The sequence below is a fragment of the Lissotriton helveticus genome, chromosome 11, assembly GCF_964261635.1.
Source record: "Lissotriton helveticus chromosome 11, aLisHel1.1, whole genome shotgun sequence".
NCBI lineage: Eukaryota > Metazoa > Chordata > Amphibia > Caudata > Salamandridae > Lissotriton > Lissotriton helveticus.
The window spans coordinates 250820126-250845653 of record NC_136072.1 but is presented as its reverse complement, the minus strand read 5'-3'; positions in this window follow the sequence as shown (position 1 = coordinate 250845653).

Below are 25528 nucleotides of genomic sequence, written 5' to 3'. Positions count from 1 at the left end.
AAAAATAATAATAATCGAACGGCTGAATGGATTTGCACGAAACTTGGCAAAATTGTAGGGACTGGTAGCCCGATGTGCCTTTGCTAGGTCTCAATATATGTGCTCCAGTGGATTTTGAGAAATTAACGTTCAAAAAAAGATATATATCTGTAACAGCGCTCCGCTTCGCGTACTTTTCGCGTTACGGAGGTTTGCGAAGCTGATTGGTTTTTCGGCGTCTGTAAACATTCCAAACAGTCCGTAGCGGCCGCCATCTTGTCTCTCGGTAGGATCGAGAGACAAGAGGAGGCCAAAGCGAAGGGGCAAATGACCATAAGGGGGCATAGTAGATCGTCCCTGACCCCCTAGGTTTGATGTGGAGGCTTTGAAGGGGTCTCGCAGGGCAAAAAAAAATATACCGTTTTTTTAGTTTTTTTGCGTGGAGTGCGCCCGGTTCGCGAACCGGGAAGCGTTCTGGGGAGCGTACTTTCTTGAAAATTAGTGAAAAAAGTTAGAGTAAAATAATAATTGTGAGTGATCAGATGTAGGGTAGCTTTTGGGTTTATGGTACATTTAGGTACTTATAAGTAGGTACCAATGCACATTCTTAAATTCAGAGTGAAAACTCTGTTGCCCTCATCTGAGAAGTGAACTCCATCTCCTCTGTAGATATCTTGCATGTAGTAACGCAAGTTATTGTTGTACAGGGAGCCCATTCCATGGTCTCTCATGTAAGCTGAAACAGATTTGTTTACATGCTTCCTCGACTTCTCAATTTGTGGACAAAATTGGTTCGACCACCTCCATTTCTGTCTTTGGCATATACCAAGGCAGTCTGAGGAAAAAGTGCCATCAATTGCTCAAAGGTGTCCTTTAAAAGCATTTCCAGACCTACCCCAGTCAAAGTGCCCAAATCATTACCTCCACAGTGCACAATTAACAGGTCAGGTTTTGGCAAATGCATAAAGGTTTTCACCAATGGTATCAATTGGTGACATTTTAATCCTCTGTGGCCAAACCACTTAATTTCCACATCTTGTAAATTGAGGTTAGGTAAATTCCTGTTTTCAGCGTACCTTTGAGCCCAATATATGTAACTATGTCCAACAATCCAGACAGAAAACATGGTGAGAGAAGGTTCTGCTGCAGTCAGATGAAGTGTGGCAATGAAATGGCAGTTGAAAAAATGAGAGTGTAAAATGAAAAAAACTGAGGAGTTTCTGTGTTAATGAAGCAGTAAGAGTGATTGGTGGATTTTGATTGCTGAAAACAGAAAGTTAGTGTGCATGGATGAGTTCGTTGAAAGATGTATTTTGAGTGGCGAAGAAAAAATCATTAAATGAAAGAATGCTCTGGATATGCAGGTGCACTGAGAGTTCAGAGTTCAATTGCAACATTGTTGTGTGAGAGGTCTTGCAAGAGGTGGTTGCTATGCAGAAAAAGCAGAGAGGGGGCAGAGGGGGAAGGGTTTTGCTTTGAAAAAAAGTGAGGGAAGAGTTTTGATTGGGTGACATGAGAGATATGTGTGAGGAATTACAGCATTTCTGTGCTTTTGATAGCTGCAGACTCTGGAGTGCATACCTTTTGCTCTGCTGAAGACAAATTGGTGTGTTTCTGAGACTGTTTTGAAACTCAAAGTATTTGCTAAGGTGAGAAAAGATTTCTTTAATTTAGATAGAAAATAGTGTGCTTTAAGGAGAAAATTATGAAGAAAGTTGTGTTTTTCAAATGTTGCTTTGTCTCAAGTGTCTCACAAATAGATTTTGTTTCTTTGAGAAATTGTAATTGGAGAAAATGTGAAGTATTAGTACTGACAGGGCTTTTATGTGCATAGGAGCTGTGGAGTGTTTTCAAATTATGACTTGTAAATCGTTTTTGAGAAAAAGCAATGGTTTTAATATTGATGAGAAGGACATAATGGTGTCTGCTTCTTTATAAGGTAATTGAGAGTCTCTGATGTTATTTTTCCCATTTCAATGTAAGAAGTTTGTCTGTGGAGCAAATTGCTTGTAAATATGCTCCCACCTGTGCATGGCAAATTTAGATTTTGAATGTTTCCGTTACATAGGCATGTTAAAGGTGACTGAAACATGCTGCAAAGGCAATCGAAAAATGCTTTTATGTGTCTTAAGGACATTTTAAGTCATTTCCCCATGTGCAGTGTTTTCAAATTATGAGTTGAAAATCGTTTTTGAGGTAAAGGAATGTTTTCAAAATTTATGTGCACCATATGACCCCAAATTTCTTTTTCAGGGGTGCAGCAGGGTGTTCTTGAGACACCCCTGCACCGTCGGAAAAATTCGTAATTTGCGATGAGGTAATTGCTAATCGCAAATTGCACCTTCATTCCTATGGGCCTCCTGCTGCATGGAAATGAATGGGTAATTTGTAATTAGCAAATAGCTCATCGCAAACTAGGAATGGTAAAGAATCGCTATTTATTCCTTAAAGTTCGCTATTTAGGAAATGCAAAAAACTTTGATGATACATATGGCGGTTTATCTCTAACAAGATAAGAAGCATAGGGATAGATTTATGATGACTGGCGCATCACCAGGGATGTGTTAGTCATTCTGTGCCGCTGTTCCGTCACCTATGGTGTGCTGCATTTACAATGCGGCGCATCATGGGGCAAAAACAGCACAGATGCGTGACGTATTTGTGCCGTAAAGTTGGCGCATTGCTGGAGTTGTATCGCAAGTGTGATGAAGCTCCAGTAAGGTTGAGGGGTGCCCCTGTCGCAGGGTTTCTGTTCTGACACAGAACTGTGGACAGAGGATTGGAACCTCGGCGAATTAGGGTGTCCCAAAACTCACCTTAGTAATCAAAACCCCTTAGCAAGCTAGGTACAGTGTCACATTGGATATAACAAACTCTCAATGTTTAGACAATCCAGAATATGAACTTATAGTACCTCAGGATACGTGGAACTCATGAACAGTCGGTCGTTATATATTTCTTAGAAACGAGAACATGGAGTTAAGAAGAACACATGTGTATTTGAAATGTTTATTTACTAATGCCGTCTTCTCAGGCGTAGTATCTTAGATTATACAAGTACACATATTATCAGTAGCAAAATTACCAGCATAGTCAATAGTACATAAAAAGCGAATGGTGACAGTATGTTAACATGCTGTAAATGAATAAGAGTTAGCAACACTTATAACCAGCCGCGGGCCGTGGAGGGAGTTACGGTGGGCAGGGAGGCGGGGAGGGGGAGGGGCAGGGTGGAGAGGGCTCCACCCTGCCCCTCCCCCTCCCCGCATCCCTGCCCCACCGTAACTCCCTCCACGGCCCGCGGCTGCTTATATCTCACCCTCCCTAATACACATAATATATTATTTGCTAAGAAGGTCTCTTTGTGTTGGTTTAGGGCGTGCCGATACTTTAGTGTCTTAGATTTGAAGGAATCACATCAGCATAGAAAAGATAATCCATATGCCGTGCTTAATATCGCCAACGGCATTGTGCCATAATATTCTAGCATGCGATTGCGGAACAGTGTCAGCAGCTGCAGGGCGGGAGCTTGCACAGGAGGGACATCCATATTTAAAAATGTAAAAAAGCACAAGAGAGTCCGCTGGTAATGCAAGTAAAAATGGGAATCCACGAAGCAGAGTGGAAAAAATAGAATGTAAGAAAGCAGGGATGACTCCAAAGATTTTCTCAAATTAAGTCACGAGACCACTGGTAACAATTTTAAAAAAGTGCGCCAGGCCCTTTGTGGAGGACGCGTTAGAGATAGTCCGAACCATCTTGCTGAAATGGAAAGGCGAATCTGTATTTAAAAGGGTCTGCACCTCTGTACGGGTGTTCGCTGTGTGAAGCACGAAAGTTTCACGGGCCGAACTCAAGGCCACCTCTCTCTGAGACAAAATAGCTCTTATTCTTGCCATGCCGTTGAAATGTGCTGCCAAGGTTGGTATTTGTGGCCAGATTGAAAACTCCCTATGTTCATGTGTGGGAGGAAATAGAACATTTCTGCAGCAAATAACCCGTTCATTTACTGTTACGATAAAATGAATACTTTTAATTAACCCAGAACAATCTTCATTATTGAGCATCAAATAACTACCATTTTCCAAGAACTTGAACGTGGGGATGATAGCAGGAACTGGTGTGCCTTGCAACACGCAAGCCATATTTGGTCGGTGTTTGTTGCATGAACCGTGTAACTGTATGTGCCTACACATTAGTGAATGATCTGGCGTCTCAGTGCATTCCTCTCCATTCAGATAAAGTTCTTGATCATCTTTGAAAATCTGTATGTGTATGGAAGCGACCAGACTTCATGAAGAAAACCACTACCTAAAGGTTAATAACGACCTACTGGTATATATTTCATACAATTTGAAAACTTATATAAAGCAAAAGGCAGCGTTATTAAACCGTGGATAAGGCACGTTGCCAAAGCAGTCAACCTTTTGGATTTATACTGGAAATGTTAAAGGAAGAATTACGGAGTAGGGCCTGTAAATCTTTAATAGACAACGAGTAAAATTACTCCAACCATCATATTCCTCTAACTCCGGGATAGTAGGGGTGTTTAATTTTTTAGAAGTAGCCAATCCAAAGCATTTGGTCTGGGAAATTGTTTCATTCACAAACCACATATGTTTTGGGATGAGACATGCACGGTGGAAAGCCTCAGTGCCTTGTACCTGCCAGGTTCGTGAACCCCAAACTGATGTAGATCCTGGATATTTTTACTCTGTATTACGTTAGCATGGTCTCATTACTGGTTTAAACGCCATTTTTCCTTTTTTGTAACTTCTGCACACAACACTTAGTTGTTGCTTTAGCTTTCAGCCTAACTGCGTCAAGATCTATGCCTGCTTCAAGCAGGCGCAGGGTTTTGATGTAGCTTTGTCCTATCTGATTGTAAATGCGGCACACCGTGGGTGGCAGAGCAGCGGTGCACGTTAACTGGTGCATCCCTGGGGATGTGCTAGTTAATATAAATCTGCCCCTTTACATTTAATTATGTGCAGGGGACACAGAGTAGGTGAGGTTTATCCAAGGTTAAGAGATGAGTCCTGTTCAGTGAAAAATTGGAGATAGGCTTCAGTATATTATATACTTAAGTAGTGTGTTAAGTTTTTGATGACTGTTATTAATTTACTGTTGGGTAATAGTGGTTAATAACATTTTTTATTATATTTTACCACAGATTCAACTGCAGATTATTTCAAGATTTTAGGATGCCTAGCAAAGAAAGAGTAAGAAAGGCTGCAAAACGTCAAAGACAGCAGGACCATGGAATAATGCAGCAGTCCTCTAACAAAAAGATTTGTCAAGTCGCCAAGAAAGCATCGGGTAAGAGTCGAAAAACAGTCATAAGAAATATGTGTAGTAAAAAAAATATTACTACAGAAAATGTTTCAGTCCAGAAAAGGAGAAAGAATTCAAATGGTAAGGAAAGGCCAATGAGAAATGTTACTGCTAGAGTAAGAGATAACTCTATGCATGAAAGTAGAAGGAAACAACAGTTTAGGGATATTCGTAAACGAATGTTCCGCAACAGGATAATTGGGAATTTGTTAAAAAATATTAAGAAAGGTCAGCAGAAAGTGGTTTTTTATAAGAGAAAAAAAATAGTTGAGAAAGTTATTGATCAGGCATTTGAAATTAAACGTAAGTTATTTATTTTGACAATCAATAGAATTAGGAAGCTAAACAAGGTAATTTATGATTTCAAAAGAAATAGTAGATGGAAGAGAATAGTTAATCGTAGTAATTTTTGTGAAGTTTTTTCTGGAGAATGGATGCATAGTTCAAGCTCTGAGGCATTTTTTAATGAGGAGAGTTATTTCCAGGATAATGATTTGGTGCATGCAGTTGACACCAGTGGTCGAGCTTATGAAGTGAAAGATGGTTGTCCAGTTGAAAAAGAAAAACTTGTGAGAACAGAGATAGAAGAGGTGTTAGGTAATGAGGTTTTAGGGAGACGTCCTAAGGGTCCTGTGTACACCTGGAAGTGTAGTAGTATTTGCAGTGTACGACAGGATTCCATCAATTTGCTTTGTGATTTTATACGGTCATTTAGTAAGAAAAGTTTGAAGCAGAAAATGAAGTTGTTGCAAGAATTAGATCCTTGCAGAGTGAGAGAAGTGATAGGTTTGCATGGTCATTCACTGGCTTGTCTTTCCAGGAGAGTATGCCAGAGTGTTTTTCATCATTTCAGGATGCTAGCAGTGCATCATAATAAAGTGAGGAAATTAGTTAGAATGTTGTATTATGCTAAGAGTCCAGCAATTATGCTTAAACAATTATGCGCTGCTCTTTTGCATGGTTCTGAAATAGATGTGAAGAATATATGTGAAGAAATTGAGTTTTGTTACTTTGGAAGTAAAGAGGAGAATGTTGAAATTGACCAAGAAGAAGAGAGTAATGTGGAAGATAGTGTACAGGTTTCCAGTACAGATAATTTCCAGAGGGAAATTGCGACGTTTGAGGTGAAATCAAGTGAGAGGCCAAATTTCACTTGTGTGTGTTGTCGACGCACTTATTATAAGAATCAGACTAAGTTAGTGGATTTATATGGAAAAAGTGAAAGGGAAAATAATAGTGAATGGAAGGATTTTACAACATACTTGATGGTAGAAAATTGTTTTGATTTGGGATTGGATCAACGTGTGTGTACTTATTGTTGTAACAAATTAAATCAAAACCAGATGCCTGCTAGAGCAGTTCATAATAATCTGGAATTGGTTGAGATTCCTTCTGAATTGAAGGATTTAAATACTTATGAATCTATTTTGATTCAAAGTATCCATCCCTTTCAGGCTATTGTAAGAATGGAGCCAAAGACAGGGAAATTGCCTCCATCAGATTTACAGAGAGGATTAAAGGGAAGAGTTGTTTATTTGCCTCTAGATTTGAAGAAAAACATTAACACAATTGGAGTAGAAAAAGTGGAAGAGGAACCTCTTGTTATCTTAGTTAATGGGGTTCCGACAAAGAATAAGAAAATATGGCAAGATTTAGTAGATGTTAGGAAAGTCAAAAGGGCAACATTGTATTTGAAAAAATATAATAAATACTATAAAAATGTATATGTTGCAGAAGAGGAAGTAAGTGAGGAAGAGGATAGCGATTTGTGTGCTGGTCAAATTGAGAAAGTAGAACCCTGTACTAGTGAAGAAATATATGAACATTATAGTGTTCATCCTTTGCATTCCAAGGAAGTCATGGGGAATGCTATTGAGCTGTTTCAAATGAAACAAGCGAAAGGGAGTCCCATTAGTGTTTGGGAGGAAAGTTTGGAAGCTCGGTGTTTCCCACAGCTTTTTCCAACAGGTCAGGGAGGAAGATATGATGAGCGACCTCATCAAATTCCTGCTTCTGAATACCGGACTTTGCGATTGTATGCAGGAGATCCTAGGTTTCGACAATGCATTCCTTATTTGTTTCATCTCCTGTTTGAAAGCGATCTGTCTGGACTGTCATATGCAGTGAACCACATCTTGAAAAGTGGTATACACATGCAAAACATCTCGGCAAGTGACTTTATGGATAAAGTCAATGTACAAGACAGTATTTTGGATTCTCACCTGAGTAATCTCATGGCGTGTCAGCGTGGTACTAATGAGTACTGGTACCGTCGTCATGGTGATTTAAAATGTATGCTGAGGAACTTAGGAACTCCCACATGGTTCCTCACTTTGAGCTGTGCTGAGTATGGCTGGGAAGACTTACTTGAATTTCTACGAGAGGCAAATGCTAACGTAGAAAACATCTAATTCAAGACACCCGGAGAACTGTGCTCTTTGGATCCAGTCAATGTATGTAGGTACTTCAATCATAGATTTGAAGGTATGATGTCTTTCATCATGAATAAGAAGAATCCACCTCTTGGAGAGGTGTTGGATTTCTTCTGGAGGAAGGAGTACCAAGCAAGAGGTGCTCCTCATATACATATGTTGCTGTGGATCAAGGATGCACCTAAATTTGGAACGGATGCAGACGACTCAGTGATGAGTTTCATAGAACAGTATTCTACGTGTGCTGTTCCAAACGCAAAGGAGAAAAAAAGCCTAAGAGAAAAAGTTCTACGTTTCCAAAGCCATCGATGTGGAAAGTACTGTCGTCGTAAATTCCGGAACAAAGACAAATTCTACACCAAATGTCGTTTCGGCTTTCCACGATCAGTGATTTCTAAAGGAAGAGTGAACAGTTTGATGTCTTCGCTGCGACATAATGTGATGAAGAAATCACCTAAAAACACATACAATTTGAAGAGGAACGAAGAGTCTAAGTACATCAACGACTATAACCCGGTGATTTTGTCCATGTGGAATGCTAACATGGATATACAGTTTGTGGCTGATAACTGTATGGCTGTGGCTCGGTATGTGACATCTTACATCACCAAAAAAGAGAAGACAGAATTGAAGGATATGTGGGAGGACATTTCCCATGAAAAGAGCCTCAGCAAGAAGTTGTACAGTTTCAGTCTGAAGATGTTGTCGCATCGAGAAATCGGAGCTTACGAATGTTCTGACCGGTTGTCTTCAGCAAGTCTCTATGCCAAGTCCAGGAGTATCGTTTGGGCGAGTGTTGGTCTTGCTGCAACGCGTAATCGAGTTCTGAAACCTGTGCGGGAAATTGAGTATTTGGCGGAAAAGGAGCCAAACAGTACCGACATTTTGAAGAGCAACATGTTGGATACATATTATCCAAATCGAAGCAGTCACCTCGAGAATGTTTGTCTGTATGAGGTTCTGCAAAATTACATATTCAAGAGGAACATCAAAGAAGATACTGAGAAAGGAGTGTATGCTGTAATAGGAAGTGAGGGATGTCTGGTCAAGCAAAGAAAATGCCACTTGATAAACCATCGAAAATTGAGTGGCGAATCTCCTGAAAAAAAGGAGTTTTTCTATTTAGCACTTTTGCAACTTTTTAAGCCTTGGCGTGCAGAAGAGGAACTGCTTGGAGATTTCCTTTGTTACGAAGACTCATTCAATGCTGCCAAGGAGACCATAGAATGTCCTGCTTTTCCCAAATATGTAGAAATGTTGAATGTGGAAATTGAGCAGGAAGCAACGATTGCAGCCGAGATTGCCAGAGACAGTTCTCAGGACAGTCAGAGTTCTGCTTCATTGAGTCAGGATCCACTAGGAGGACCTCTTATCGAAAATGAAGCTGCCACTGCTATGAATGAAGTGGAAAGAGCCATGGCACATGCTCAGGAGGATGTGGTTAACTTAGAAGAGTTGGAAAGACAACTCAACGTTGAGCAGAGGAAAATATATGACGAACTTACCATGCAAATTGATCATGGATTAAGTCATGACAAGAAAGAGTGCTCATGTACGTCGTTGAAGCCTGTCTGACTGTACGTGAGTGGAGAAGCGGGAACTGGAAAAAGTTTCCTTATTAAAGCAATTTCATGTTATTTGCAGGAAAGGACAGAGTCATCGCTGTCTTGTGTTGTCACCGCTCCAACTGGACTGGCAGCACATAACATTAAAGGGATTACTTTACATCGTTTACTGATGCTGCCAGTGGAGCATGACAACAAATTAGAATATCACAAGCTATCTGGAGATGCTTGTTTTGAAGTTTCAAGAGTCTTGAGGAAAATGAAACTTCTTATCATTGACGAAGTAAGCATGGTTTCCAATGTCATGCTTGCCTTTGTGCATTTGAGAATGCAAGAAGTTCTCAAAACAGAGTATGATGTGTTATTTGGTGGCAAACACATCATTGTTTTCGGAGATCTTCTGCAGCTGACACCAGTGAAAGGGCAACCTGTGTTCAAAATGCTCACGCATGAAGATACCAGGAAGTGCTTAGGGAGTATTGGCAACGTCAATATATGGTTAAACTTCAATTATGCTGAACTGCATGAAAATATGCGTCAGGCAAAGGATGAAGTTTACAAGACTATTCTACAAGATGTTAGAATTGGAAAAGTGACCGAGCATAGGAAAGAAGCTTTACATGCACGATTACTGACAAATTTATATCCAGACGAAGATGTTGTGCCTGAGAATATTTTTCAGAAAGTTACTGAGAAAAAATCTGGAATATGTTTGATGCCAACTCTTGCAGAATGTGCCAAATTCAACAACAAAATGTTGCATTTAGAAAAGCAAGAGATTGTGAAATTGGAAGCTATTGACAGAGTAGAGCATATGGGATCAACAATTATTTTGTCTGAGAATCTGAAAACAAAATTGGATTCATTAGAGAAGAGTATATCTAAAACTGCGGGTTTTGAAAAGACTCTGAATGTGTGCTTGAACTGCCGTATAATTTTAAGAAGGAATTTACATGTTGAAAGAGGTCTGGTAAATGGATCAATGGGTAATGTTGTTGATTTTGTGATATACAGAAATAGAGATGGAATTGAATTTTTAAAAATTAAATTTGATGGCATTGAGGAAGTACAGCTAATTGCTCGTTGTTCTGCTAGATTTTTGCTTGTAAAAGACTTATATGTTCGTCGTAAGCAGTTTCCTGTTTGCTTGGCATATGCGGTGACAATCCATAAATCGCAAGGTTTAAGTGTAGACTGTGCATTGGTGAATATTGGCAGTTCTGTGTTCAAGGAGGGTATGGCATATGTGGCATTGTCACGAGTTAGGACTTTATCGGGATTGTACTTGATTGAGTGTGATGTCACAAACATTTGTGCGGATCTAGATTGTGTTAAGGAATACAATAGGTTGAGAAGAGAGTATGCGCCACATTTGCCTCAGTATCCTTTGTTTGAGAAACGTGTGGTAGGCCGGAAACGAAGAAATGTGACCAATACTGGGGAGGTTGTAGCAAAAAGACGAAAAGTCGATGAACCTGAAATTATAAGCAGAAACAAAAAGGATTCTGTTGAAGATGTTGTTGGTTTTCAATTTGAAAACAGTTCTGGTGTCAACTGCTATGCTAATGTAGTGGTTAATGTTTTGTTTTCTCTACAAAATGTAAAAGAAGAGATTGTGGTCAATTCTGATCAAAGATTTTGCAGTTTGTTAAATTCTGTGTTAGAGAAATGTAGCACTGATAGAACAAACATAGAAAGTGTGTCTGAAATTTGAAATCTGTTAGACAGATGTTCAGGCCAAACACAATTCTCTCAAAATAGTCAGCAAGATTTTCAGGAGTTTTTAATGTATATGCTTGATGTATTGTATGCTGAAGGTGTAGATGTAGATCATCTGTTTGGGCTTTCTTATCAATGGCAGCATGACTGCGAGAACTGTAGGGTATCAAGTAGTACTAGTGTAGACTCAGAAAGATTTATATATTTAACTTTGCCAGACAGTAAATCAGTCTCTTTTAATAAGCTAGTAAAAGCAGCTGATCACAATATGGAGTGTAGGCAATGTAAATCTGAAATGATGTCCACATTATTTATACGAACATATGGCCAGTATGTCATTTTAATGTTCCAACGATGTAGGCCTGATGGAACAAAATTGACAACTTTAATTAAAAATTTTGTGGCTTCACAGTTGTCAATATCAGGAAGGACTTTTGTAACTGTAGCAATTATATATCATGATGGTTCTTCAATAACATCAGGACATTATACAGCTTATTTAAAGTGTAGAAATGGCTGGTCATTCTGCAATGATTCTGTTTTAATTTTCAAAAAAAAATTGCCATATGACCTTAAAAACTCTTACCTGGTGTTTTTAAAACCAAAATTTTAGGGAAAGAATCTCGGGATGTGCTCTGAGGAATTTCAAGAATTTCTCATGGCTCGTACACTATTTGGCCTTGAAGATAAGTGTAGTACAGAGACATAACTTTTTACCATAACACTGGACGTTATTGAGAAATACGTGCACTTTGAATGAGTTCAGAAAAACTATTTCTTTTTATAAGCTAATTGAAGCAGCGAATCAAAACATGGAGTAGAGGGAATGTAAGTCTGCAATGCTGTCTACTGTTTTACATTGCTTTGTGATTAAAAGTGATGTAGAGAATTAAATAATTGTACTAGTCATAAAGGTAGTGTAAGTCTGCTTCATAGTAAGCAGTATCAGTGTGATAGGAAATGTAGAACATGATTGAGCAAGAAGGGGAAGATATTACTAGTCCAAGATTGTGTAAATGATCTTCAACATTTTAATTCTGAAAGTTGCGGAAATGCGAAAAGACGGGATTGGCTAACAAGAAATCCAAGAGTTATACATGGCTCTGACAAGATTTGGCCTTGTGGAATCTTGTGGTAGAGAGCAAGAAGTCATTTATTGTATGTAACATGTTTTTGAAAACGATGGAGGTTTTCATTCAGAAAGTGGCGGGTTGAAAGTAATAACAGCACAACAGAGTGTAAGCTGTTCATAGGACATCCTTGGCCGTCATGGAAAGTAAGTTAACTTTAAGGAGTTCTGAATTCTGATTTCTAATGTTGTATGGGTTTTTTAAACACAATCATTTTGATTGTGTGTTTTTTTCCCCGCTGTTATATGATGAATACCTTCAAGTCACTGTTTTAGTGAAATTTGATACATTCTGAGAACAGCAAAAATAAACCATTTAACATGTATAATTAATTCTGTTCTGTTTGCATTTATGATGTACATGTAGAACTGTGTAGGAGGCATGGAGAAGGTGAGGCTTCTGTAAGTGTCAAAGTTGTTGCATACAGTGCTCATATTCTACGTAGTCTTTTATATTTCATTACTTTCACTGTTTCTGACTGATCTAAAAATTTTTTTTTTAAAAGAACAGTAAGTATAAGGGAAGGAAACAGACAGTTATGTTAAAAGAAACACAGCTATAGGGAATAAACTAGGGATACTGTTACCCGCAATCCTCTGCTGATGATGTCACTGAGCATGTCATGAATGATGTAATATGTGACATCATCAGCAGTGGATTACGGGTAATAGTATCTCTAGTTTACTCCCTTATAGCTGTCTTTCTTTTAACATAAGTGTCTGTTTCCTTCCCTTATACTTACTGTTCTTTTTTTAAAAAAAAATGTTTTGGTTCGCTTCGGGTTCGCGTACCGGGGAGCGAACTGGGAAGCGAACTAAGAGAAATAGAGGTTGGCACAGTTGCAAATATTGTACCAATTTTTTAATAACGGGGAGGTAGTTCTGAAAAGAACTTTTTTTTAAATTGTTTTTGTTGTTTTATATTTTTTTTATTATTTTTCTGAACATTTTTTTACTTTTTTTGAATTTTTCTGAACAGTTTTATATTTTTTTTGTTTTTTTTTCGGAGGGGGCAACGAAAACGATTCATTGTAAAGGGCTCAACAGGAGCAAGAAAACAAAAAAAAAGAATGTATTGTTTGGGGAGTTTCGGACAAACATGAGCATGATTGTCAATAGCTCTGTTGATCAGAGTGATGCTACTTTCTCCGTAGCAAATGAATCCACTGCAATGTACGCAGACTTGTTTTACTTCACGAAATCTCGTTTGTATATTTGGCACCATCTCCCTGCCCTCTGGTCCCGTTACTTCCGGTACAACAGATCTTCTGGCCATAATAGGGAGATTATCTAGGTCGTCCTGTTCCTCTTCTTCCTCTTCTTGCTGAATTATAACTTTAGCAGGTGGTCCACTCTTCCTTGGATGTGGTGGAGGTGGTGGGGAAGCACCAGCTGAAGCTAGTAAAGAAGCCATTGCTCACTGGTAACAAAGGGTCTTTCTCTCACAATGATGAAAGTCAGAGTGAGGAAAGAAGGAGGGATTTTCACCATTTGGGAAAAAAAATAGTTCTCAACCAATGAAAAGTGTTCATTTTAGATCATATGACCTAGTCTTACATCATTAGGAAACCGAAAGTGAAATGAACCAATGAAAAGTGTTATTACCAAGTCACATGACCTGCTGTGTTTACGTTACGCGCTTTGCAGGGCCTCCCGGTTTGCTTCCAGAAACCTGTGCTTTGCGACTCGGTAAGCGTACGAGTTCGCTAACGTAGCACGTCATATGACGTATCACGCGACAACGCGAAACGTCATGCGGACGGGAGGCGTCACGATGTTGTTTTCTAACGCGGCAGTTGCGGTAAAGAAACGTTTACCGGCTCGCGGTCTATTTCGCGGCATCAAGGTCAGCTAACGGGAAGCTTCCCGATTCGCGAAGCGGGAACAAAGAAAAAAAAATATTAAAAAAAAAAGTTATTATAAACATATAAAATATATTTTTGGATTTAAAGAAGAATACATTTTACAGCTACAGATATTAGCTGTTAAAAAACCAATGAAATTCACTGAAAAAACCATAGGTTATAGACCATATATAGTTAGGAATTAGCATTTACAAAACCTTGAAAATTCACTGAAAAAACCATAGGTTATAGACCATATATAGTTAGGAATTAGCATTTAAAAAACCTTATTTTACTCACACAAAACCATTGAAATTCCATATATAGTTAGTTGCACTAACTATATATCGCGCACCCGCAATCCACTGCTGATCATGTCACATATTACATCATTCATGACATGGTCAGTGACATCACTGATGACATCACTGATGACATCTCAAATGACATCACTGATGACATCTCACTTGACATCAATGATCACATCACTGATGATATCATTCATGTGATAATACAATGCATCTCCTCACACTCTAATATAACCTCCGTTACACCCAGTGTTAAATAGAGAGTATCATTTTTGAAACCATTGACACACCAATACTAGTTACTACATACGCACTCACTGATTCCTATGTCTACACACACATTCACTCATACAATCATTCATACATACAATCACTCATCTTTACAACACTATCATATGCACTCATACACCTATACAGACACTCACACTCTGCCACTCATCCATGGAGTTACTCACACACCTAGTCAGTCCTGAAAAGAATCAATCACACTTCCATTTTCTCATCTATACAGTTAAACACAGAACACCTTACATTTTTGAAACATATACTAACACATAGTTACTCTCTTATAGAATCACTGATACAAGTACACATTGATCTGCACAGAGTCACACACCTCCCAGCCAGCCATACACACACTCAGTCTCCCATACAAATACTTGTGCAACCAATCAATAACCCATATAGCTACTTATATAGCTACTGATCAACACATGCAGCAGCTTGCACAACAACAGACATACTGATGCACACTTTTAGACAGTTTAGTCACTAACCCGTGCATTCAGTAAGACGCATTTAATCACTCACTCATACAGTCAATCACGCACCTACTAAAACCTTCATTCAGACACTTATACATCCACTCATTCTTCAATATGTAAAACATATTTAAACTTTACAGAAACACATAATCACTGGATGTTGTCATCAGTGATGTCATCAGTGATGTCACTGACCATGTCATGAATGATGTAATATGTGACATGATCAGCAGTGGATTGCGGGTGCGCGATATATAGTTAGTGCAACTAACTATATATGGAATTTCAATGGTTTTGTGTGAGTAAAATAAGGTTTTTTAAATGCTAATTCCTAACTATATATGGTCTATAACCTATGGTTTTTTCAGTGAATATATATATATATCCAAAATTGTGCTTCAATGCAACAGGCGCACTCGGGAATTCAATGCTGTAAAGGAGTTTATTTCCAGCTACACGCTACGCGTTTCGACAATCTTATGTCTTGATCACACGTGTGATCAAGACATAAGATTGTCGAAACGCGTAGCATGTAGCTGGAAATAAACGCCTTTACTGCATTGAATTCCCGAGTGCGCCTGTTGCTTTGAAGCACAATTTTGGATGTTTTACAATACTTCGGCCTTGGGAGGTCCGCCGAATGCGAGGCGCCACCTGACTTGGGAGTGAGAATCCCGGAAGGACCCCGCTGTGTGAATTTGGATATATATATATATATATATTACCTAATGGCGGTCGCCAGTAGGTAGTTATAATTAGGACCTAGTTTCCATACGAAAAGGGTTTTTTCATTTGCCAATAACTTTGACGTTATTTGATGAATCCTCACGAAATTTTGAAACTTGGTTGCCACTCACTTCAGTTGCTGTCTTGAAGGTTTTGGGGTTATCCACCAATCAATGGCTGAGAAAAAAACAGTGGGAGTCCCAAAACGCGTTTTCCCCATGTTATGTTATGTTATGTTATTGTATATTTATTCTTATATAGCGCGCGGCTACTCAAAAAGAGTGTCCCGGCGCTTTTGATAATGAGACCTACAGCAGAATAACACAACACAGTAATAAAACACCGACGTGAGCAGAGCAGAGAAGCAAAAAAAAAGAGCAGCCTAGAGGGCAAACAGACAAGTTTTAAGGCCTTTTCTAAAAACAAGTAAATTAGTAGCTCCGCGAAGTGTCAACGGCAAAGTATTCCACAACTGTGGAGCCAGCAGTCCAAAGGAGCGGCCTCCAATGCGGGCTCTCTTTACACGAGGCACAGCCGCTAGAAACAGAGATTCTGACCTGAGAGAGCGAGCCGGGTGGTAAAAGGCTAGTCTCCTTTGGAGATACTTAGCTCCCACAGCATGAAGAGCTTTATAGGCCAAAGTTAACGCCTTGAAGGCAATCCGTTTTCGGATAGGCAGCCAGTGTAAGGTCCGCAAAAGGCCCGCAGCACTGGCACGCCTGTTTAGGCCATAGATGGCCCTCGCGGCCGCATTCTGCACAACTTGAAGCCGCTGCAGCAGATACTCTGGCAGGCCCAAGTAGAGGACGTTGGAATAATCCAATCTTGAGCCGATCAGAGCCTGCACAGTCAGCTTCCTATGTTCCTCAGACAGAAGAGGCAGAAACTTCCGGAGCATCTTCAGGAGCCCATAACATGTACCCGTCACACCTAGGATCTGAGGCCTTAGCGTCAGATCCTTATCCATCTTGACCCCCAAGTTCTTAGCTATGAGGGATGAACAAGACGGGGGGAACATGTCAATGGGCCACCAGGCCTGCCAGTCCGGATCCGACGCACACCCGAAGAAGAGTACCTCAGACTTATCTGAGTTGCACTTGAGGCTGTTCAGATGAAACCATCTAAAAACAGCCCCAAGGCAATCCCGGATACTCTCTCCATCAAAGTCTCCTCCCCTCTTACAAGAAAAGAGGAGCTGGGTGTCGTCGGCGTAGGATACGATCTGGGCCCCGAACGACTCCGCCAACGCCGCCAAAGGGGCCATAAAGATGTTAAAAAGAGTCGGGCTCAATACAGATTCGGGCTCAATTTCCATAGGAACATTAAACATGGCTACAGCCCAAACTACTCTACTGAATCACACCAAATTAGCAGAAAGGTAGATGTTGGTTTCGGGAAGTGGCTTTTTGTGATTTGGTGTAAATCCATTCAGTAGTTGTGGAGTTAATAAAACAAATTCCAATTTTATATATAGGGACACGAAGGATCAATGACCCCTCCCGAACTCGTGCAGAGATCTGATTGGCTGCCAACTGTTCAAACCAGGAAGTATTGACAGCTTTTTTGGGACTCGGCTTGAGCCGAGTCCCTGAAAAAATGTTTACAAAAAGAAAAGGGGGCAGGGTAGAAATACCCTGAACCCCTCCACGTCTTGGGGGGGTAAGACAGCATTTTTTAAAAAAATATTCGGCAGGAGATGCGCTGGATCTGGGGTCCTGATTTCTTTTTTTTTTTTAATGGACTGCGGGCTCCTGTGCTTCATTAGTAATCAGTCCCTGGGTCAGCCAGGTCTTGGGGTAAAATAAAGGAGAGGGGTGCACATACTCCCTCCTGGAGCTTATTAATGCCCTGGGAACCACCACATCCTGGGGCTTATTTATTTTTAGAAATGGGCCCTCTGAGACCCCCTGGGCCCTGGGGACCACCACTTGCCAGGGACCACATTCCAAAAATATATTGGGGGCTCTTGAGCCCCCGTGCCTCGGGTACCTAAGCCTACCCAGAGCTAACAAATTGTTAAGGTGGGCCTCTTGGACCCCCCTGCACCAGGGACCTCCACCTCCCCAGGGCCATAATGCTTTTTTAGTGGGAGACCTCAGAGACCACCAGGCCCAGGGAAACACCACCTACTGGGGCCAAGTTAATTTTTAATAAATGGAAGGGGGCCCTCCTGGGTTGTTCTAAGCCTCAGGACAGCCACCTCCATGGAGCAGGCCCTGTATGGCCCTTAGGTCGACCACCTTCCAGGACCAGCTCCTGCTATGTCCCATGTTGCCCACTTCTGGAGCATAACTGTTTGCTGGGGCTTGGCAGGAGCTTTATCGCTCTCACCAAGCCCCAGCAAAAGTTCCGCTTCGAGCAAGCAAGAGCAATAAAAATGCTCTTGCTTGCTGGAAGATGAGCAGAATTGCTTTCACATTCAGGGAGATGCCTTTCCAGCAGCTCACTGTGTGTGTAGGAAATTGCAGTTCCCGCAGGAGGCAGAGAGCCAGCAGGGACCATGAGGGCATTCTAGCACACCCCCTTATGTTTCCCAATGAAAGACAATGGGTGCCCTGGGTGGGACCAGGGCACTCAGAATGGAGGGCAGGCCATGAGGGATGGGCCAAAATTCTACTTTAAAAAAAAATAAAAGGGAAAAGGCGGGGCCCTCGGGATGTAGTCACAGAGAACCAAATTGACCCAGGGAATGGGGGCCTCGCTACCCCCTCCCCTAATAAATCTTTTTTTTTTTACAAACAGACTGGCATGTTGCTGGAGACCTTGCCCTCTTTTGCCACCACTCTGCAAATGTGCTTCTTCGCCCTCTTTACTCTACTAGTTGGAAGATGAAGTTCCCTTCACTCCTAAGGGTCCTTGGGGCCAAGTCCCCTCCTGTTACCGCCAGTGGGTCCCACACAGCAGGATTGGTGAGAGGTCATCGGAGGTTCTGCCCCCTTTCGCAACCATTCTGCAAACTTGCCTCCTGGTGCACTACTGGTTGGGGATGAAGTCCCCTTGAATGCTGAGGACCCCTGGGGGCAAGAAACCCCATCTGTTACCTCCAGTAATTCCGAAGCAGCAGGATTGTTGAGAGGACTTCTGAAGCCACGCCCCCTTTTCTCCACCAACCAGCATATGCACCTCCTGATATACGATTGGTTGGGGATGATGTCCTCTTGGATATTGAGGGAACTTGGGGGCCAAGAAGCGACCCTGTTACCTCCAATAAGTCCCATATAGCGGGATTCATAGGAGCTGGTCAGAAGTCCTGCCCCCTTTGTCTAACACTTCACAAATGTGACTATTAGTTATAAAAAATAGACATTCCCTTAAAAACCAAAGGTTATAAGGATGTTATAGTTAGGACATAAAACATTTTTAAACCTTAGAAATTAACTTAAAAAACAAAGGTTACAGGAAGATTATAGTTAGGACACAGAATTTAAAAAAAGACCTTAGAAATTAACTGAAAAAAACAAAGGTTACAAGGCAATTATAGTTAGGATCAGATTTCATTTGTACAGCAGTAATAGTTACATGAGCTAACTATGAATTACGGCCCCACAATGCACTGCTTATGACCTCACATATTACATCACTCATGAAATTGTCAGTGACATCACTGAGGAAATCACTGATGGGTTTTTTAATTCTATTTCCTAACTATGACGTGCCAATAGCCTTTGGTTGTTTGAGGTAATTTCTATTTCCTATCTATAATGTCCCTGTATCCTTTGGGTTTTTTCAGTAAATATATAATTTTGTAGAAATTGTAAAAAAAAATCTAATTAAGCCAATGTAGAACCAATGTACTTTACATGAATATGATGTTAAAATGAATTGCTTAACAAAGACAACCTTGTATGCGGTCTAGTTATGACCGGAATAGTAAACATTGTTGATGGACTAAGGTAACAAACAGTTGAAAAGGACTAGCTAGACATCAGGACTATATGGTCCTGTGGAAGGCAACTCGGCAAAAGGCGTGGACTGTCCTTGCATTGCACATGTTGCGGTCTGACTGTTGTGTGCCTGCGTTTGTAGGATGATTCCTTCTGGGGTTTTTTACGGGCGGGAATCGTGTGCGGGAAATTCAGGGTGGGTTCGCTAGGGCGGGAGTCTGGATTCCGGAGCGGGTGGGATTTTTTTATTCTGTGAGTTGACTTGTCCATCTTAGTACAGCTGTGGGTGGGGCGTTGGGCGGTATTTAAGGGCCGTTTACCTACCTTTCTGTGCTTGGGTTCACTTCCGTTTTTTGGCCCCCTAAGCACTTTGGCGTCCTGGTGTCCTGTTCCTTTGATCCATTTACCCTGATTAACTGCTGATCGTCGGGATTCCTGCTGTCTGCTCTTTTTTAGACAGCTCTCTTCATGGATGGATTTGTCTGTTTCCGGCTGGAGCACACTAAACTACGGAAATTAAAACCCTGCAGTGCGTGTTATGTTTCCAGGAAGCATCTTGGGAGGAAAAAAAGAGCAGAGGATTTTTGTGGACTCTGGGAGAGTTTGTTGCCTGCATTAAGGCAAACTTTTTTGTTTCCTTTTCTTCAGTGCACTGGGAAGTTTTTGGGACTATATTATTTTGAATCAACCCTTACCTGGATGCTATCTTCCTAGCCAAGCGGGTTCTTGTCACATGCTTTGCGGTGTTCTTTTTTCCCGACATTACTGGAGGACTTGGTGTTACGGGGCATTCCAGGAACACTTACACTATGGTACCCCCACAATAGTTTTGAGACTTCTGGATTGCCCTACATGCTGTTGGGAGACATTACACACTTCTCTGCGTATGTTTAGGGCAATGTGGAAGGGGTCTCATCTGGTATAGCTATTTTGATAGCATTCTTGCCTGTGGATCTATCCTGTTCTTATTGTTTGTTATTGTGTTTTTTCCCTACTGCAGTATGTTCAGGGTATGGAGATGTGGTATGTCTGCAGTCTAGAGGATGGCTGTATGAATGTCCATACACCTTTCCATCAGTTACCCTATCCGGTTTTCCCCCTGGTGCATTGCCCGCTCGTGTGATCCTTATTGAGTGTCGCTCTAGTGGCCAAGGCATTGTGGAAGGGGGTGGATCGGGCTGTCTTCGCTCCTGTAGTACCTGTGGTTCAGGTGAGTGGGGCCAGAACAGCACGAGTAATATAATCAATTATTTTGAAAATTGCCCCTGGAGTGCTGCCTCAATTCTGCTTAGCTACAAGAAAGTTGGAGTTGTGAGAATCATATTTGTATATACAGTTAAATTGTAAACCACTTCAAATATTAGAGAATACATTTCTAAGAAGACTTCTCTCAGTGCCCCAGAGTTCCTCTGTTTCTTTTTGTCATGAGGAAGTTGGTCTGAACTATTTAAAAGACTATATTGCGATACAGCCATTGTTGCTTTGGTTAAAAACCTGGAAGAATCCAGAGGCCACCCTCTGCAGAACAATACAGGCTGATTGCATGAAGCTGGATAATAGCTCAGACAAACCTTGGTTGAGGTATGTCAAAACAAGTTTTGACAGAATGGGTGTTATAGAATATTATACAAACCCCAATACACAAAAAAATGTATCATCTGCGACTATAAAGTCTCTTTTTTATCAAATTCAAGTGCAGGCAGGCCCTATATGTAATGTGATTGGTTACCCAGAGCTTCTCTCTCAACCACAAAGAGAACCCGCCATGTATCTGCAAAATGACCTAAATGAAAGGAGGAATTTTTTGTTGACGAGGCTTCGTTTAAAAAACATACATTTCTTAGTTGCTTTTCCTATTCAAGGTTTGTTGTTGCTTCATTCCCTGTATGTCCGTGTGACAGTTGCTCTTTTCAAAGCACTACGCACTTTATACTTTTCTGTAAATTTTACACCCACCAGAGGAAGCAGTTTATTCACCCATTATTACTTGCAGAAGGGATTAGGAATTATAAACTGGCAATGGAGTTTTTACTCACCCTAGGAACAGATGAGATCATATATTGTATTTTAAATTACCTTTTTACTGTTTTTAAGATTCTTAGCAGATATTAAACGTTTTAAAATGTGTACATTTTGTGTATGTGGACATGCTGTCTTTCAAATTAAATTATATGTGTGCAATCTTTTATGACTCTTATAGAGTCGAAATGAAGTAGTCTTGACTGACTGACTATATATATATATATATATATATATATATTACCTACTGGCGGTCGCCAGTAGGTATATATAGTTAGGATTTTTTCTCTATGGGTTTTTTGAAAATTCTATGTCTAATAACTTTGGCGTTTGTGGACGGAATTGGCTGAAATTTTCAGGAAAATGGCACATTTTGTTTCTGAGCAGCCCTTGAAAATTTGGGGGGGGTTCGTCCAGTGGGGGCCGAGAAAAAAGGGGGGTCCCAAAACGTGTTTTTAACATTGAGTTTTCCATAGGGCGGTTGGCCTCACTTTTAGCCCGAACGGCTGAATGGATTTGCACGAAACTTGGCAAAATTGTAGGGACTGGTAGCCCGATGTGCCTTTTGTAGGTCTCAATATATGTGCTCCAGTGGATTTTGAGAAATGAACGTTTAAAAAAAGATATATATCTGTAACAGCGGACCGGGCAGCGCTCTGGTTCGCGGACTTTTCGCGCAACGGAGCTTTGTGAAGCGAAGCTGATTGGTTCTCCGGCGTCTGTCAACATTCCAAACAGTCCATAGCGGCCGCCATCTTGTCTCTCGGTAGGATCGAGAGACAAGAGGAGGTCAAAACAAAGGGGGAAATAACTATAAGGGGGCATAGTAGATCCTCGCTGACCCCCTAGGTTTGATGTGGAGGTTTTAAAAGGGCCCCGCGGGGCAAAAAAAAATAATAATAATAATAATCGAACGGCTGAATGGATTTGCACGAAACTTGGCAAAATTGTAGGGACTGGTAGCCCGATGTGCCTTTGCTAGGTCTCAATATATGTGCTTCAGTGGATTTTGAGAAATTAACGTTCAAAAAAAGATATATATCTGTAACAGCGCACCGCTTCGCGTACTTTTCGCGTTACGGAGCTTTGCGAAGCGAAGCTGATTGGCTCTCCGGTGTCGGTAAACATTCCAAACAGTACGTAGCGGCCGCCATCTTGTCTCTCGGTAGGATCGAGAGACAAGAGGAGGCCAAAGCGAAGGGGCAAATGACCATAAGGGGGCATAGTAGATCCTCGCTGACCCCCTAGGTTTGATGTGGAGGTTTTAAAAGGGCCCCGCGGGGCAAAAAAAAAAAATAATAATAATAATCGAACGGCTGAATGGATTTGCACGAAACTTGGTAAAATATTAGGGACTGGTAGCCCGATGTGCCTTTGCTATGTCTCAATATATGTGCTTCAGTGCATTTTGAGAAATTAACGTTCAAAAACAAGATATATATCTGTAACAGCGCTCCGCTTCGCGGAGATAAAATTATATCTGTATTACCTAGCTGTTGCTAACACCAGTTAGCGACGGCTAGTAGGAGATAGCGACCATCTTGGGTCCCACTTTGCATGTGAGTGATATTTATCACTAATGACATGCAAAGTGGGCATGCCAAGATGTTAGCGACTGGAAACAGTCGCTCACATCGCTATCTCCTATTATCAACTTTTGGAAATATTCGAGATAAGCGCGAATATCTCCAAAAAGTAACAGCTGCCCTGAGCAGTTCTTAGCCATGTTATCCAATGGGAGGTGGATAACATGGCTAAGAGCATTAGCTCGGTAATGCATGAATATCGCGGAGTTTTCAGCGATATTAATGCATTGCGCTCGTTTTTTATCGTATTTGCGATAAACCTTGATAATAGCAAGGTTTATCTGCGATAATTTCTGACGGTAAAAAAATCTTTGCAATGCATCGTTAGGGATAAATATCGCTTAACTTTAGTAATATGCCCCAACGTCTGTTAACGTTCGATTCGAAGGAAATCAGGAATTGTTGAAAAACATTGTGTGCGCCATCTTGTCTTTTTTCAAATGCCACACTTTTGTCGTGCACGGCAGCCATTTTAGATGCCTTGACCAGACCCACTCTGTGCACGCTGTCGATCCTTAGCATGGCTCCCCACCCTCGCAAGCATCTCACCCAGGCAGTGGTCACCCCCGCTCTCTGTCTTATGCATGGGTAATAAACCTCCCCCCATCTGCGCTGCTCTTCCCTGAGAATCACACCCTGTGCCCGCCCGACACCTCCCTTTCGCCCTATTCACTACCGCACCCTCTGACACTCCTTTTCCTCTGTGTCCGATTGTCCAGGCCGGTCCTAGGCTATCAGCTAGCCCTGCAGATGTAGTTTATGGCCACAGCTGTAAAGAATCACCCCTCTTCAAAGGAGTTATAGTAGATCAAGGCCCACACTCGATGAGATCCGTCACAGCAGAAGCGTTGCTATTATCTGAAAACCATCCTGTATTGTGATTGGGGAGGGGACCGAGCGTGAAGCGGAAGATTCCAGGGATGACTCTTTGTACATCAAAGTTTTTACAATTATGTGTCACATTAAAAATATATAGCACTCCGACAAAGTAGTAAGATTATAAAACTTTAATAATTTATAAATATATACAAGAAAACAAAAATAGTAATAACATATAAACATTTTTAGGGAAAAACAACGAAGTAGCGGTCGGCTGTGCGAATAGTCCCAACGCAGCACAACGTCCAGATTTCCGGTGTGGGGCGTCGCGGGGGGTGGGTCATCAGTAGCAAACTGTTGTGCGAATAGTTCCAAGGCAGCAGAACGCGCCGAAATCTAGATGACACGAAAGTGATGTCTAGTAAGTTGCCACCCAGCAAATAACGGCGTGGGGCGTCGCGGGGGGTGGGTCATCAGTAGCAAACTGTTGTGCGAATAGTTCCAAGGCAGCAGAACGATGGCACCAAGGTGATGTCCAGTAAGTTGCCGCACTGGTTTTGGTATCCTACAATGCTGCTCCGAATAACGGCGTGGAGCGCCCCGGGGGAGGCGGCGTGAACGGGCCTCTCCAGGTGGAGTCTCATCTGTTTTAGTGGGGCGCCCCTTTACCGTTTCAGTTGCCATTCCGTCCGCTTTTGGTCCACTGTGTCAAAATCCGCCATTCAGCTGAGTTGCGCCCACTCTTGCGGTGCAGCGATAGGCGGCTGCCACAGGACTCTCAAAATGGCGGCAGGCTCTTTCCTTTTTGGGCGTGGTCCACTGAAATGGCCCTGGGACACCTTGGAAATCGGACGCTTGTCTGCTAGGTCTTGGACCCCATTCTCGAAAGCGTCCCCTCCGCCTTGAGAATTCATCAAAAGTTTTGGGGGCCCCGACTCCTGCAGGCTTCTGGTGGGGAGCGGCTGCCATGATTGCTCGCGGAATGACCACGACGGAGCTACGAGATGGTGGTGCTCTCATGCTGACGCCAGTTTAGTCTGAAACATCCAGAAACAAGGTGGGGCTTTCATCGTTTGGGGGAAAAAAAAAGTTTTCATCCAATGAAAAGTGTTGTTTTTAGGTCATATGATCAAGCCTTCCATCATTCGGAAACCAAAAGTAAAATGAACCAATGAAAAGTTTTATAAACAAGTCACATGACCTGTTATGCGGCATAGGGTATAAAATGCGGAGAAAATACGTTGGCACGTGAGGTGGCGTCAGTAGCGGACCGATGTGCGAATAGGCCGAAGGCAATACAACGCGCCAAGATCCGGATGGCACCGAGGTGGTGTCCAGCAAGTTGCAGCACTGGTGTGGCCATCCTACAATGCTGAAAGTCGGCGTGGGGCGCCCCGTTGGCCTGTGAGTTTGCGTCAGT